Source organism: Oryctolagus cuniculus, chromosome 5 (genome assembly GCF_051225735.1).
Source record: "Oryctolagus cuniculus isolate XC-2025 breed Fujian yellow rabbit chromosome 5, ASM5122573v1, whole genome shotgun sequence".
NCBI classification, from domain to species: Eukaryota; Metazoa; Chordata; class Mammalia; order Lagomorpha; family Leporidae; genus Oryctolagus; species Oryctolagus cuniculus.
The window spans coordinates 136,511,219-136,529,525 of record NC_142871.1 but is presented as its reverse complement, the minus strand read 5'-3'; the positions used below and the strand labels follow the sequence as shown (position 1 = coordinate 136,529,525).

General features: G+C 37.7%; 1 long non-coding RNA gene across 1 annotated transcript in view; it reads right to left on the bottom strand.

The window, feature by feature from the left end:
• Positions 1-1,081: 1,081 nt before the first annotated feature.
• LOC149126694 (uncharacterized) overlaps positions 1,082-18,307 on the bottom strand; it is a 45,105-nt gene continuing 27,879 nt past the window's right edge. Inside the window, exons 3-4 of the long non-coding RNA XR_016233460.1 lie at positions 14,661-14,690; positions 1,082-1,191 (exon numbers count right to left, since the gene is read on the bottom strand). This is a non-coding gene — a long non-coding RNA (uncharacterized LOC149126694). The remainder of the gene's footprint in view (positions 1,192-14,660; positions 14,691-18,307) is intronic.

The following is an 18,307-nucleotide window of genomic DNA, read 5'->3' as shown; positions in this document are numbered from 1 at the left end:
ACAAACGTTAAAGATACCAAGAGAGCATTCATTTTAATGTGGCATAAGAGTTAAGGCTGTCAGGGGATATTTACCAAGTTCTCTCTGAAGTTCTTCTGAAAAATAAAATGGAAAACTCATATAAATGTCAGGGGGCAACATGGATGTAGTTAAAGTACTTTAACATGTGAAATCTTTAAAAAACAGTATCATAGAGACAGTGTAGAAAGAGAACATGTTATGAGTCCAGCAAGGAGCCGTTTGGGGAACAGAGTACTTGCTGACCCAGTTAAAAAATTGGCACATTTCTCTCTCTCCCTATCTCCCCCCACACAAAGGCTCCAGGCAATATTTTGGGATTCACAACAACTGTAGAAATGCTTGTACACATGCCCAGCAACTATACATCTCGTCAGCAGTAAATGCAACAGCAGCTCAGGTGTGTGCACCCTGCAATCATCAGGGAGATAGCAATATTTGGACAGAAACTTGCCCATGCATGGCATCCACGTTCCTCACTGACTTTGACTCTGGCTGGAAGAATTGACGAGGGACTGGGCACAAATGCAGGACTGTGAGCTGCTCCCAGTCTCTCAATATATCACAGGCTCCAGGACACAAATCACATAGGCAGAGCACCCATGGACAGCTAGCTCAGGGAACATCTCTGCCTCTCTATAGATGGGACAGACTAGTAGTGTGCAATGAATCCTCTACACTCTGTGACTGTAGGAGAGTTATGTGCTGAGACTGTAGGAAATTTGTGACTACATGAGAGGGTGTAGCTGGGTCTCTGTGCAATCAGTATGAGTGGCTCCGCAAGCTCAGAGCTCCCTGATTGCCTGGGATGGGTCACTGCAAGGTGATCCATGCTCATGCTGAGGGCTGTACAGATCCTTCAGTTCCTATGGCAGCATGGGATAGCACTCAGACATTGATCACCTTGGAAGAGAAGAGGGGAGAGTGTAATTACATGAACAGAGGTGATCATAGTCACCTTTCTGCTAAACAAGAAGAGATCTACCACACCCAACTTCAATGTCACCCTGGAAATATACCCCACCCTGGAGCACTGACCAGAGCTCCCTGACCACACCCAGCACATACCTCTGAGTATTCAATGAAAGAGCAGAAACCCCAATAAGCCACAGAGGTATAGTTCAAAGATAAAAGCCATCAGAGGAAAAAGCCAACAAGTCTTTCCACAGATGTCTAAAAATAAACACAGAAATACAAAAAAAAATAAGGAAGACAACATTACCCTTAACAAAGGGACAAAACAACAATTCAATATTAGTACATAAATATGAAGAGATTCATGATATGTCTGAAATAGAATTAAAAAGACTGATCATAGGAACAATGAGAAAAAATTCACAAATTGAACAAATCCATATATGACATGAATGAAGAATTGTTCCATGAAATTGAGATTTTGAAGAGAAATCACAATGAAATATTACAAATGAAGAATTCAACATATCAAATAAAAAAATAGAGTGTAAGTCCTTAACAAAAGACTTAGTGAAGCAGAACAAAGAATATCCAATCTAGAAGAAAAATCTTTACAAATTTTTCAGTTAGGCCAAAAAAATAGAAACATTAAAAACAATGATTAGGATCAAGGGATATTATCAAATGACCCAACATATGGGTCTGAGGATTTCCTGAAGGTGTGGAAAGAGAGAAAGGATTAGAAGGCATTTTTAGTGAAATACTAGCAGAACACTTTCCAGGTTTAGAGAAAGAAAAATATGTCCAATTACAGGAAGCACACAGAACTCCCAGTAAACATGACCAGAAAAGATCCTCACCATGACACACTGTAATAAAACCCACCACAGTGAAACATAAAGAAAAGATTCTAAAATGTGCAAGAGAGAAACACCAGATTACTCTCAGAGGATCTCCAATTAGATTCATGGCAGAATTCTCATCAGAAACCCTGCAGGCTAAGAGAGAATGGCAAGATACAGCCCAAGTCCTAAGAGAAAAGACTGCCATGCCAGAATACTATACCCTGCAAAACACTCATTTGTGAATGAAGGTGAAATAAAGATCTTTCATAACAAACAGAAATTGAAAGACCAGCCATCCAGCACTGCAAAAGATGCTTAAGAACACACAGAAACACAAAAACATGGTCATCAATACAAAAAAAGGTAAAGGAAGAAAATTTCTCAATAAAAGATCAAAGGAAGTTCAAAGTATAAATGAGGAATATCTTTGGGAAAATGGCAGGGCAAAGTCACTGCTTATCAATAGTCACCTTGAAGGTAAATGACCTCAACTTGCCAGTTAAAAGGCACAGACTGGCTGCAGGGATTAAAAAACAAAATCAATCTATTTGCTGCTTATAAGAAACACATGTTACCAATAAAGTTGCATGCAGATTGAAAGTGAAAAGTTAGAAAAAGGTATTCCATGCCAACAGAAACCAAAATAGAGCTGGTGTGGCTATCTTAATGTCAGGAAAAATATACTTTAACACAAAAACTGTTAAAAGAGAAAAAGAATATACTGATTAAAGTATCAATTCAACAGGAAGATGTAACTATTATAAACTTATATGCACCTAATTACAGGGCACCTGTCTACTTAAAAGAAAGGTTAAGGGATTTAAAGGGAGACTTAGACTCTAATACAATAGTATAGGGGATCTTAAATAATCCACTTTCAGCAATAGACAGATCAACAAGACAGAAAATCAACAAGGAAATAGCAGATTTAATCAACACTATAGACCAAAAGGACCTAACAAATAACTATAAACCGTTTCATCCTACAGTTATAGAATACACATTCTTCTCAGCAGTGCAGAGAACTTTCTCTAGGATTGACCACATATTAGGCCATAAAGCAAATCTCAGTAAATTCAAAAAAATCAAAATCATACCATGCATCTTCTTTGACCACATGGAATAAAGCTTGAAATCAGAAACTCAGGGAGCCAAGATGGCGGAATAGTGAGGACACGCACTGATAGTCCCAGAAAAGATAGGTTGATAAAAGAGGAACTACAGTAATCACAGGGAAAGGCTCGACAGAAAAAAAATGCAGAGGAAACCCTTCTGGATCTAGTGGATGTGACACAGACGACCAGCGGGGAGAGCAGGGACACCCACGGTTCGGAGTCCACACATTGGCACTGGAAGGGGAGGTGAGCTCAGTAACCCAAGACATTGTAGGGGAAACAGCGGACAGAGTCTAGAGGGAAGCAGGCTTGAGGCAGGAAAGTTCACCAGACTGACTACAGGAGAGAAGGAAGAAAAAAAATGGTGGAGGGGTACTGGTACTTGCGAGTTTCTCTCTCAGACGACCTTGCAAAGGCAAGCAAAAGACAAAGAGCAGGCGCTATTCTGGATATACATAACAAAAGGGTAGAGCTAATGAACTGAGGCCAGGGGGAAAAAAGAGACAGCAGGTGAGAGGTCACGTGAGTACTCTCCAGAGACGCTACAATTCAGTAACCTAGGCAATCCGCTGGGAGACCCCCAGGCCAGAGCTCTCTGGCCACACCAATCTCAAGCCTCCAAGGCTCCTCCAACAGCAGGCAGTCCACTTAACACAGACATAGTAAAAAAAAAAAAAAACTCACAGTGAGGGAAGAAGAATTAACTATGCCAAGCAACAAACACAAAAATCCAGGGAACAAGATCAATGAAGACACTATGACGCCTCCAAATAAACAAAACACCCCAAGCCAAGATTATGAAGATGATGAGATAGAAGAAATGCAAAAAACAGATTTCAAAAAAATTATGACAAGAACATTTAGAAGTTTTCAAAAGCAAATTCTTGAACTACAGAAATCCTCACTGGACAGGATAGAAAATCTCTCTCGTGAAAATGAAATTTTAAGGAAGAATCAAAATGAAATGCAGAAACTAGTAGAACAGGAAAGTGTGATAGGGAAGAGAAATCAAAATGAAATGAAGAACTCAATAGGTCAAATGACAAACACATTAGAGAGTCTAAAAAACAGAGTCAGTGAAACAGAAGAGAGAATATCGGACTTAGAAGACAGAGCACAGGAAAACATACAGTCAAACCAAAGAAAAGAAGAGGAAATTAGAAATCTAAAAATATTGTTGGCAATCTACAGGATACTATAAAAAAAACCAACATTCGAGTTCTAGGAGTTCCTGAAGGCATGGAGAGAGAGAAAGCATTAGAAGGCCTCTTTAGTGAGATACTAGCAGAGAACTTTCTGGGTTTGGAGAAGGACAGAGACATCCTAGTACAGGAAGCTCATAGAACCCCCAATAAACATGACCAAAAGAGATCCTCACCACAACACATTGTAATTAAACTCACCACAGTGAAACATAAGGAAAATATCCTAAAATGTGCAAGAGAGAAACCTCAAATTACTCTCAGAGGATCTCCAATTAGACTCACAACAGACTTCTCATCAGAAACACTACAGGCTAGGAGGGAACGGCGAGACATAGCCCAGGTGCTAAGAGAGAAAAATTGCCAGCCCAGAATATTATATCCTGCTAAGCTCTCATTTGTGAATGTAGGTGAAATAAATACCTTTCACAGCAAACATAAATTGAAAGAATTGATCAAAACTCGTCCAACCCTGCAAAAGATGCTTAAAGATGTGCTACACTCAGAAACACAGAAACACAGCAATCAATATGAAAGAAGGTAAAGGAAGAAAACCTACCAGTAAAAGAGCATAGGAAGCTCAAAGCATATACTAGAAAATATCTCAGGGAAAATGGCAGGGCAAAGTCACTTTGTATCAATAGTCACATTAAACATTAACGGACTTAACTCTCCAGTTAAAAGGTACATACTGGCTGAATGGATTAAGGAACAAAACCCAACTATTTGCTGCCTACAAGAAACACATCCTTCCAACAAAGATGCATGCAGACTGAAAGTGAAAGGTTGGAAAAAGATATTCCATGCAAACAGAAACCAAAAAAAGCAGGTGTAGCCATATTAATATCAGACAAAATAAACGTTAATACAAAAACTGTTAAGAAAGACAAAGAGGGGCACTATATAATGATTAAGGGTTCAATACAACAGGAAGATCTAACTATTATAAATGTATATGCACCTAATTACAGGGCACCGGTCTATTTAAAAGATATGTTAAGGGACTTAAAGGGAGACTTAGACTCCACTACAATAGTACTGGGGGACTTCAATACTCCACTCTCAGTAATAGACAGATCATCCAGACAGAAGATCAGCAAGCAAACAGCAGATTTAATTGACACTATTGCCCAAATGGATCTAACAGATATCTACAGAACTTTCAATCCTACATCTAAAGAATTTACATTCTTCTCAGCAGTGCATGGAACCTTCTCTAGGATTGATCACATACTAGGCCATAAAGCAAGTCTCAGCAAATTTAAAATAATTAGAATCATACCATGCAGCTTCTCAGACCACAGCGGAATGAAGCTGGAAATTAACAACTCAGGAAACCCTAGAAAATATGCAAACACATGGAGACTGAACAACATGCTCCTGAATGAACACTGGGTCATAGAAGAAATCAAAAGAGAAATCAAAAACTTTCTGGAAGTAAATGAGGATAACAACACAACATATCAAAACTTATGGGATACGGCAAAAGCAGTATTGAGAGGCAAGTTTATAGCAATAGGTGCCTATATCAAGAAATTGGAAAGGTACCAAATAAATGAGCTTTCAGTGCATCACAAGCACCTAGAAAAACTGCAGCAAACCAGACCTGAATCTAGTAGGAAAGAAAAATAATTAAAATCAGAGAAGAAATTAACAGGATTGAATAAAAAAAAATTGCAAAAAATCAGCCAAATGAAGAGCCGGTTTTTTGAAAAAATAAACAAAATTGACACCCCATTGGCCCAACTAACTAAAAAAAGAAAAGACCCAAATCAATAAAATCAGAGATGAAAAAGGAAATGTAACAACAGACACCACAGAAATAAAAAGAATCATCAGAAACTACTACAAAGGGTTGTATGCCAGCAAACAGGAAAATCTATTCAGAAATGGATAGATTCCTGGACACATGCAATCTACCTAAATTGAATCATGAGGACATAGAAAACCTAAATAGACCCATAACTGAGACAGAAATTGAAACAGTAATAAAGGCCCTTCAAACAAAGAAAAGCCCAGGACCAGATGGATTCACTGCTGAATTCTACCAGACATTTAAAGAAGAACTAACTCCAATTCTTCTCAAACTATTCAGAACAATCGAAAAGGAGGGAATCCTCCCAAATTCTTTCTATGAAGCCAGCATCACCTTAATACCTAAGCCAGAGAAAGATGCAGCACTGAAAGAAAATTACAGACCAAAACCCCTGATGAACATAGACGCAAAAATCCTCAATAAAATTCTGGCCAATAGAATACAACAACACATCAGAAAGATCAACCACCCAGACCAAGTGGGATTTATCTCTGGTATGCAAGAATGGTTCAACATTCGCAAATCAATCAATGTGATACACCACATTAACAGACTACAGAAGAAAAACCATATGATTATCTCAATATATGCAGAGAAGGCATTCGATAAAATTCAACACCCTTTCATGATGAAACTCTAAACAAACTGGGTTTGGAAGGAACATTCCTCAATACAATCAAAGCAATCTATGAAAAACCCACAACCAACATCCTATTGAATGGGAAAAAGTTTGAATCATTTCCACTGAGATCTGGTACCAGACAGGGATGCCCACTATCACCACTGCTATTTAACATAGTTCTGGAAGTTTTAGCCAGAGCCATCAGGCAAGAAAAAGAAATTAAAGGATACAAATTGAGAAGGAAAAAGTCAAACTATCCCTCTTTGCAGATGATATGATTCTTTACTTAGGGGACCCAAAGAACTCTACTAAGAGACTATTGGAACTCATAGAGGAGTTTGTCAAAGTAGCAGGATATAAAATCAATGCACAAAAATCAACAGCCTTTATATACACAAGGAATGTCACAGCTGAGAAAGAACTGCTAAGATCAATCCCATTCACAATAGCTACAAAAACAATCAAATACCTTGTAATAAACTTAACCAAGGATGTTAAAGATCTCTACGATGAGAATTACAAAATCTTAAAGAAAGAAATAGAAGAGGATACCAAAAAATGGAAAAATCTTCCATGTTCATGGATTGGAAGAATCAACATCATCAAAATGTCCATTCTCCCAAAAGCAATTTATAGATTCAATGCAATACCAATCAAGATACCGAAGACATTCTTCACAGATCTGGAAAAATGGTGCTGAAATTCATATGGAGGCACAAGAGACCTCAAATAGCTAAAGCAATCTTGTACAACAAAAACAAAGCCGGAGGCATCACAATACTATATTTCAGGACATACTACAGGGCAGTTGCATTCAAAACAGCGTGGTACTGGTACAGAAACAGATGGATAGACCAATGGAACAGAATTGAAACACCAGAAATCAACCCAAACATCTACAGCCAACTTATATTTGATCAAGGATCTAAAACCATTTCCTGGAGCAAGGACAGTCTATTCAATAAATGGTGCTGGGAAAACTGGATTTCCACGTGCAGAAGCATGAAGCAAGACCCCTACCTTTCACCTTACACAAAAATCCTCTCAACATGGATTAAAGACCTAAATCTACGACCTGACACCATCAAATTATTAGAGAACATTGGAGAAACCCTGCAAGTAATTGGCACAGGCAAAGGCTTCTTGGAAAATACCCGGGAGGCACAGGCAGTCAAAGCCAAAATCAACTATTGGGATTGCATCAAATTGAGAAGTTTCTGTACTGCAAAAGAAACAGGATAGTGAAGACACAACCGAAAGAATGGGAAAAAATATTTGCAAACTATGCAACAGATAAAGGGTTAATAACCAGAATCTACAAAGAGATCAAGAAACTCCACAAAAACAAAACAAACAACTCACTTAAGAGATGGGCCAAGGACCTCAATAGACATTTTTCAAAAGAGGAAATCCAAATGGCCAACAGGCACATGAAAATATGTTCAAGGTCGCCAGCAATCAGGGAAATGCAAATCAAAACCACAATGAGGTTTCACCTCACCCCGGTTAGAATGGCTCACATTCAGAAATCTACCAACAACAGATGCTGGCGAGGATGTGGGGAAAAAGGGACACTAACCCACTGTTGGTGGGAATGCAAACTGGTCAAGCCACTATGGAAGTCAGTCTGGAGATTCCTCAGAAACCTGAATATAACCTAACCATACAACCCAGCCATTCCACTCCTTGGAATTTACCCAAAGGAAATTAAACTGGCAAACAAACAAGTGGTCTGCACATTAATGTTTATTGCAGCTCAATTCACAATAGCTAAGACCTGGAACCAACCCAAATGCCCATCAACAGTAGACTGGATAAATAAATTATGGGATATGTACTCTTTAGAATAGTATACAGCAGTAAAAAAAAAACGAATGAAATCCGGTCATTTGCAACAAAATGGAGGAATCTGGAACACATCATGCTGAGTGAAATAAGCCAGTCCCAAAGGGACAAATATCATATGTTCGCCCTGATCGGTGACAACTGACTGAACACCAAAAAGGAAACCTGTTGAAGTGAAATGGACACTATGAGAAACGGTGACTTGATCAGCATAGCCCTGACTGTCGATGAACAACTTAATACGTTATCCCTCTTAGTATTTTTTCTTTGTCTGTTCTACTTAATACTATTGGTTTAATTCTGTAATTAATACACAGTTATTCTTAAGTGTTGAAATTTAACTGAAAAGTGATCCCTGTTAAATGTAAGAGTGGGAATAAGAGAGGGAAGAGATGTACAATTTGGGACATGCTCAAGCTGACTTGCCCCAAATGGTAGAGTTAGAAACATACCAGGGGATTCTAATTGATCCCATCAAGGTGGCATGGACCAATGCCATCTCACCAGTCCAAGTGATCAATTTCAGTTCACAATTGATCATAATGAAAGGACTAAGAGTGTGTTTCTGTGTGGGTGTAAACTGTTGAAATCTTTACTTAATATATGCTAAACTGATCTTCTGTATATAAAGAGAATTGAAAATGAATCTTGATATGAATGGAAGGGGAGAGAGAGCGGGAAAGGGGAGGGTTGCGGGTGGGAGGGAAGTCATTGGGGGGGGGCATTGTAATCCATAAGCTGTACTTGGAAATTTATATTCATTAAATAAAAGTTAAAAAAAAGAAAAAAAAGAAATCAGAAACTCAGGAATCTCTAGAGTATATGCAAACACATGGAGACTGAATAACATGCTCCTGAATGAACACTGGGTCATAGAAGAAACCAAAAGAAAAATCAAAAAATTTCTGGAAGCAAATGAAGATAACAATACAACATATCAAAACGTATGGGATACACCAAATGCAGTGTTAAGAGGAAAGTTTATAGCAATAGGTGCCTACATCAAGAAATTTGAAAGGCACCAAACAAATGAGCTTTCAATGCATCTCAAGGATCTCGAGAGAAAAACAGCAAACCAAACCCAAAACTAGAAGAGAAATCATTAAAATTAGAGAAGAAATTAACAGAACTGAATCCAAAAAAACCATTACAAAACATAAGCAAAAGTAAGTTGTTTTTTAAAAAAATAAACAAAATTGCCATACCATTAGCCCAAGTAACCAAAAAAAATAAAAGACCCAAAAAAATAAAATCAGAGATGAAAAAGGGAATGTAACAACAGAAACCACAGAAATAAAAAGAGAACCAACAGCAAAGGAAGAGCTTTCTCTCTGTCTCTCTTTCTCTAACTGTCCACTCTGCCTGTCAAAAAAAAAAAAAAGAAAGAAAGAAAGAAAGAAAGAGAATTACAGACCAATTTCCCTGATGAACATAGATGTAAAAATCCTCAATAAAATTCTGGCCAGTAGAATGCAAGAACACATCTACCCAGTCCAAGTGGGATTTAGCCCTGGTATGCAGGAATGGTTCAACATTCACAAATCAATCAATGTGATACATCATATTAACAAACTGCAGAAGAAAACCATATGATTAGCCCAATAGATGCAGAGAAAGCATTTGATGAAATACATGTTGAAAATGCTAAGAAACTTGTGTTTAGAAGGAACATTTCTCAACACAATCAAGGCAATTTATGAAAAACCCACTGCCAGGATCATACTGAATGGGGAAATGTTGGAAGCATTCCCACTGAGATCTGGTACGAGACAAGGACGCCACTCTCAATATTGCTATTCAAAATAGTACTGGAGGTTTTAGCAAGAGCAATTAGGAAAAAAAAAGAAACAAAAGGATACAAATTGGGAAGAAAGAAGTCAAATTATCTCTCTTTGTAGATGATATGATTTTTTATTTAGGGGATCCAAAGAACTCCACTAAGACTATTGGAACACATAGAAGAGTTTGGAAAAGTAGCAGGATACAAAATCAATACACAAAAACCAATAACCTTTGTATACACAGACAATTCTATGGCTGTGAAAGAACTTCTAAGATCAATCCCATTGAAATATCTACAAAAAAGTCAAATACCTTGGAATAAACTTAACCAAAGATGTAAAAGATCTCTACGATGAGAATCACAAAATCTTAAAGAAAGAAATAGAAGAGGATACCAAAATATGGGAAGTGAGATACACAGCAGACCCATAGAATGGCAAATTTCCTAACAGTACTCTGGCCTCAGAATCAGCCCTTAAGGCATGCGGATCCGGCTGAAAAGCCCATGAGACTATTTCAGGCATGGAAAGCCAAGACACTCTGGGGGGAAAAAAACCTAAATGAAAGATCTCCACGAGTGAGATCCAAGTGGAAAGAATGGGTCATCAAATAAGGAGGTACCTTTCTCTGAAGGGAGGAGAGAATTTCCACTTTAACCATGGTCTTGTCTAAAAATGATCAGAGTCAGTGAACTCAGGGGGCTTCCATAGCCTTGGCAGCTCATGACAAGAGGCTAGAGTGATTACTGATGCCATAGACAAGTTGTCAATTTGTTAAGTCAACAACAGGAGTCACTGTGCACTTACTCCTCATGTAGGATCTCTGTCCTTAGTGTGCTGTACATTGAGATTTAATGCTATAACTAGTACTCAAACAGTATTTTTCACTTTATGTTTCTGTGTGGGAGCAAACTGTTGAAATCTTTACCTAATGTATGCTAAACTGATCTTCTGTATATAAAGAGAATTGAAAATGAATCTTGATGTGAATGGAAGGGGAGAGGGAGTGAATAAGGGGAGGGTTGTGGGTTGGAGGGACGTTATGGGGGGAAGCCATTGTAATCAATATTCTGTACTTTGGAAATTTATATTCATTAAATAAAAGTTAAAAAAATGGAAAAATCTTCCATGCTCGTGGATTGGAAGAATCAATATCATCAAAATGTTCATTTTTCTGCTAAAAACAATTTACAGATTCAATGTGATACCAACCAAAATACCAAAGATATTCTTCTCAGTTCTAGAAAAAATGATGCTGAAATTCATATGGAGGCACAAGAGACCTCGAATAGCTAAAGCAATCTTGTACAACAAAAACAAAGCCAGAGTCATCACAATACCATATTTCAGGACATACTACAGGGCAGTTATAATCAAAACAGCATGGTACTGGTACAGAAGCATAATTAGACCTACTGCATTTGGATCTAACTAAAAAGCCCATGAGAGTTTGTCAGGAATGGAAAGCCAAGCCATCTTGGCAAAAAATGACCTAAATGAAAGATCTCTGTGAGTGAGATCCCAATGGAAAGAAGGGGCCATCAAAGAAGAAAATACCTTTCTCTGAAGTGAGGAGAGACCTTCCACTTTGGTTATGTCCTTGTCTAAATAAGGTCGGAGTTTGTGAACTCAACAGGCATGACAAGAGCCTCGGGTGATTACTAAATTGTAAGTAAGAGTGTCAATTGATAAATCAACAACAGGAGTCACTGTGCACTTGCTCCCCATGTAGGATCTCTGTCCCTAATGTGTTGTACTATGAGGATTAACAGTAAAACTATCTTCAAACAGTACTTTATATTTTGTGTGCTTGTGTGGGTGTAAATTGTTGAAATCTTTACTCAGTAAAGAGTTGATCTTCTGTATATAAAAATAATTAAAAATGAATCTTAATGAAGAATGTGATGTGAGAGGGAGTAGGATATGGGATGGTTTGCAGGTGGGAAATTCTTACTTTAATAAAAATTTCTTAAACAATGGAAAAAAGACATCTCTGTACTGTTTTCCACAATGGTTTTAGTAACTTATATTCCCATCAACTATGTAAGAGTTGCTTTTTCCAATATTCTCACCAGTTATTTATTACTCTCTGTCTTTTTGATATTAGCTATTCTAACTGAAATGAAGTGATAGCTCATTGTGATTTTGATGGCTAGTGAAACTGAGCATTTGTTCATATATGTTGGCCATTTGTATTCTGTCTTTTGAGAACTGGTATTTGTTCTGCCAATTTTTCAACTGAATTGTTTTGTTGTTGTTGAGTATTTTGAGTGCCTGATATATTTTGGATATTAACCTTATGTCAGAAAGAAGATATTTGCTCCACTTTTGATTGTGGAACTATTAATAATAACTGGAATAAGGAATCTACAAGGTATCCATCATCAGATGTATGAATAAAGAATATTTATGTATTTATATATACATATATGTATAGTTCATATATACATATACGTGTATAGTTCATACATATGTATATATACACATATATAGTTCATTGTATATATAGATACAAAGCTGTATTTTGGAAATTTATATTTATTAAATAAAAGTTAAAAAAAAGAGAAAAAATTCTTAGGGGTAAATTATTAAACATAGAAGAGTAAACCGTGATTGGAGCAGGGATATATGCCTAGTTGTTTTCTACAGTTATTTACCATAGAGTTGGAATTTTATCCAAAGTAATTTTGACATCAACATTGATGGTTTGGGGGCTGTCACTGTGCATAGTGTGTAATGCCTGCCTGCAACGCCAGCATCCCATATGGGTGCAGTTTTGAGTCCCAGCAGCTCCACTTCTGACCCAGCTCTGCTATGGCCTGGGAAAGCAGTAAAAGGTGGCCCAAGTGCTTGGGTACCTGCAACCACATGAGAGACCTGGAAGAAGTTCCTGGCTCCTGACTTCAAATCGGCCCAGCTCTGGCCATTTCAGCCATTTGCAAAGTGAACCAACAAATGCAAGACCTCTCTCTCCCTCTCTCTCTCTCTCTCTCTCTCTCTCTCTACCTCTGCCTCTATGTAATTCTGCCTTCAAAATGAATAAACAAATATCAAAAAGAAGTCAAGAAAGTGAATTGCAATTGATAATACAGGAGAAAGCATTTGAAAATTTAAAAGGCTGTAGTATCAATAATAAGTAATCAACTCAATAAAAGAAAAAACCATTTTTTTAAAAAAGGACAGAGATATTGAATAGACATTTATTCAAAAAAGATATATAAATAACAACAAGTGTATGAAAAGGTGATAAACTTCTTTAGTGATTAGGTAAATTAGTGATGAGATACAACTTCACAGAAAATAGTTATACAACGATGTTCATCCAGTGCTATTTAAAGTAGTCAATAGTTGGGGAAACCAAAATTTCCATCAACAGGTAACACAAAAACAAAATATTCATACAATCGAGCATTATATACAAGAGTGAACCTCAAAAACTTTAGGAAGTGAAATAAAGTGGATACAAATGCCACGTGTCATATAAATCCCATGGCTATGAGAAAACCATAAGTACATTGATGGAGACATAAATCAGACAAGTGGTTGTCAAAGGCTTTGGGATGAGGAAGTGATTTCTCAATGGGCACTGAGTTTAGTTTTAGGGTGATTACCTTCTTTTGGAAATATATGCAGGTGATAGTCACACAATATTGTGAGTGTCCTAAATGTCATTCAGTTATGTATTTCAACATGGTTAATTTAATATATAAATTTTACCTTGATAAAAATAAAAACATCAATAGACATGGTATACAAGTGGAATGACAGAGGATAAAATCAATCCATGAGCTAAATTCTTGAGTACCTTCAGATAATACCAAGATATATGAATATTGCTTCTTGCCTACAGTCAATGGTTGCCATTGCTCAGTTACTTAATTTGTATTTATAGGAAGATATAAGACATCTCATCTTACTCTCATTTTTACGAAAAGTAATTTATTCAAGAGTTTGAACAGTTCAGAAAATCAAGCCAGAAAATGTTTAGTACCAGTTAAATGGGAGCAAATTGCAAATGGAATAATAGCATTTCAAATAGATTCGTATATTAAATGGAAAATTTTATCTTACATATTATCATAACCTGATGCTTTTATTATTGTCTAAAACTCAATTTGCTGCAACAATATACTTTGTAAACAGATCAAGATTTGAAACTTACCATATTCTTTTATAATTTTCTCAGCAAAAAATAAGGGAATATTATTAAATAAAATAAGTGAAATTTCTCAGAGGATTAAATATTAGCTCTATTTTTACAAAATGACAAGGTACCAAGAGCATTGCTTTTACATAATCCAGGGTGTGATTTCCTTCAATTATAAATTTAGGGTAGAGATGAAAAATTTAATTTTTTTCCTTCATTTTCTCTGAAAGATACTCTGGACACATTCATTTATTTCCAATAAACGAATACAGTTTACAAATGAATTTCAAAAGGTTCAAAATGATTAGCTTGCAAATTATCTTTTTTGTGTGGAGGAAAAGATAACACACTTACCTTGCCATTTCTTCTGTAACTTCATTTTTACTAAAAAAAAAATAGATATTGGAATAATTGTGATATTCTTAGAATTGACAGATGTGTCCTCATTTCTATATATTATGCTCTTTCTTCATTTTACTCCCTTGCTGTCATCGACTTTGGCTTACAAAACTTTCTTTAGTATTTCTTATTAAGCAAATTTTCTTATGGCTTTTCCCTAGCTTTTGTTTCTTTCATGCATGATCCTCTTTATTTCATCCTTATTCCTGAATATATAGATTATTGGAGAGGTCCAAGATGACTGAATAGGGAAAAGACATGCTGATTTTGACCACAGTAAGCTATTAGAATAGAAGAGGAACTGCTTTCCCAGGGGACACTTGGAGAGCAGTTTGCCGTGGAGGGTGCACAGAAAGAAGAGATACTGTGGAGCAACAGGGATCACACAATCATGCAGCAATTAGCGGGATACCACCAGCAAGTCATGCAGCCAGTGGCTGGTGAAAATGAAATCTTCTCAGGGTGAGGTGAAAGGAAACTGCAGCAGCCTGTATGACACTGGTGATATCATCTGGGCTAGAATATTGCAGTCCCAACCACATGAAGGGAGAGCACATTGCTTTCCTCCCCTCCCACCAACATCAAGCCCAGTAAACAGCAGGGGGTAGGTACCATCTTAATAAGACAATTGAAGGCTACTGTGGCCTGAGGGCCCTGGTGGATTTTGTTGGAGGGATAAATCAGTGCAAACCTCTGCCTTTATTTCTGGCCTGGAGAGTTGGCAAGGTACGGGGTGCCCACTTAGGTCAATTAGAGAGGGCATATTGCTCTCATCCCTGTTCTCCAGCAATGTGTAGGACTCAGTTGTCAATGCAGAGCACTGACGGATCTCTGCCAGGATGCTGACTTTCTCTGGGAGCAGGATGGCTCTCTCGATGGGTAGGAAGGTTTATGGGGCAGAGAGTGGATCCCCTGCTCCCTGGGACTGTAGGATACCTGCAACTTCTGACTGCATGATAGGTACCAGGGTGTAACTTGGTCTTTGGGCAATCACTGGGTATGGCTATAGAGGCTCAGAATTCCTTGAGTGCTGAGGAGGATCTTAATAGAGGACTATGCTCAAACTGAGGAGTTCATAGATCCTTTATGAGGTTCATGCACCTGAGGGGGTAGAGCACACAGGCACTTTGGGGTCACCCTAAGCCATTGGTCTACTATGGAGGAAAGTAGCTGGGGTTGTGAACACACTAGCTGGTGCAATTATACTCTACCCCCTGTGACAATAGAGGGGATCTACTATGCCTAACTTGGGGGTCACTTTGGATCCTTGCCCACCATCAAGCACTGGCCTGAGCTCCCTGGTCCCCATCAAGCACATACTTTTATTTATTTATTTATTTTGACAAGTAGAGTGGATAGTGAGAGAGAGAGACAGAGAGAAAGACTTCCTTTTGCCGTTGGTTCACCCTCCAATGGCCACCACGGCTGGCGCGCTGCAGCTGGCACACCGCGCTGATCCAAAGCCAGGAGCCAGGTGCTTCTCCTGATCTCCCATGGGGTGCAGGGCCCAAGCACTTGGGCCATCCTCCACTGCCTTCCCGGGCCACAGCAGAGAGCTGGTCTGGAAGAGGGGCAACTGAGAAAGAATCCGGTGCCCCGACCGGGACTAGAACCTTGTGTGCTGGCACCACTAGGTGGAGGATTAACCTATTGAGCTGCGGCGCTGGCCAAAGCACATACTTTTAGATATCTGCTGAAGGACTAGATATTCCCCTAAGCTATAAGGCACATTTTGAGGACAAAGTCCTCATAGTCAGAAGAAAAACATAAAAGTGATTCCACTCATGCCTAAATATAAAGTACAAGAAAATGAACAAGGAAGACAATATGACTCCTCAAAAGGAAAACATCACACTTTGATATTAGAACATGAAGATGAAGAGATGGTTGAAATACCTGAAAAAAAAAAAGAATCATAACATCACTCAAAACACAGAGAAGCAAATCCATAAGTCAAAGTAATCCATGATGTGGATGATAAATACTGCCAGAGGCAAGAGATACCAAAAAACAATCAAACTAAAATATTAGAAATAAAAATTGCAAAATATCAAATAAAAAACACAGTAGAAAGCCTTAACAAGAGATTTGGCGATGCAGGTGAAAGAATATCTGAGCTAGGTGACAAATCTTTAGAAATATCTCAGTCAAATGAAAAAGAAGAAAAAAATAGAAAAACAAAAATAGTGCATGACATTTATGGAACAGAAACAAATATTATATGTGTCTTAGAAGTTCTTGAAGGTATGGAATGACAGAATGGGTTATAAGACCTATTCAGTGATATAATAGCAAAATCCTTCCCTAATTTGGAGAAAGTTAAAGATATCTAAGTATAGAACGCACTGCAGAGACACAGGCAGTCAAAGCCAAAATTAACAATTGGGATTACATCAAATTGAGAAGTTTCTGTACTGCAAAAGAAACAGACAGGAAAGTAAAGAGGCAACCAACAGAATGGGAAAAAACATTTGCAAATTATGCAAACCAAAAAAGGATTAATAAACAGAATCTACAAAGAGATCAAGAAACTCCACAAAAACAAAACAAACAACTCACTTAAGAGATGGGCCAAGGACCTCAACAGACATTTTTCCAAAGAGGAAATCCAAATGGCCAACAGGCACATGACAAAATGTTCAGGATCACTAGCAATCAGGGAAATGCAAATCAAAACTACAATGAGGTTTCACCTTACCCCGGTTAGAATGGCTCACATACAGAAATCCAACAACAGATGCTGGCAAGGGTGTGGGGAAAAAGGGACACTAACCCACTGTTGGTGGGAATGTAAGCTGGTCAAGCCACTATGGAAGTCAGTGTGAAGATTCCTCAGAAACCTGAAGATAACCGTACCGTTCGACCCAGCCATCCCACTCCTTGAAATTTACCCAAAGGAAATGAAATTGGCAAATAAAAGAGCTGTCTGTAACTTAATGTTTATTGAAGCTCAATTCACAATAGCTAAGACATAGAATCAACCTAATGTCCATCAACAGAAGACTGGATAAAGAAATTATAAGACATGTACTCTATAGAATACTATACAGCAGTCAAAAACAATGAAATCTGGTCATTTGCAACAAAATGGAGGAATCTGGAAAACATCATGCTGAGTGAAATAAGCCAGTCCCAAAGGGACAAATATCATATGTTCTCCCTGATCACTGACAACTAACTGAGCACCTAAATGGAAACTTGTTGAAGTGAAATGGATACTATGAGAAACAGTGACTTGATCAGCCCTTGTCCTGATTGTCCAGGATCAACTTACTATTTTATTCCTTTTAGTATTTTTTGTTCTACTTAAGGTTGAACTCTGTAATTAACACACAATTATTCTTAGGTGTTTAAATTTAACTGAAAAGTGATCTCTGTTAAATATAATAGTGGGAATAAGAGAGGGAGGAGATGTACAGTTTGGCACATGCTCACTGGGACTTACCCCTAATGGCAGAGCTGGAACGTGCCAGGGGATTGCATTCAATCCCATCAAGGTGGCATGTACCAATGCCATCTTACTTGTTAAAGTGATCAGTTTAAGATCATAATTGATCAAAAATGTAGGATTAAATGTCAAAGGGATTACATAAATAATATCA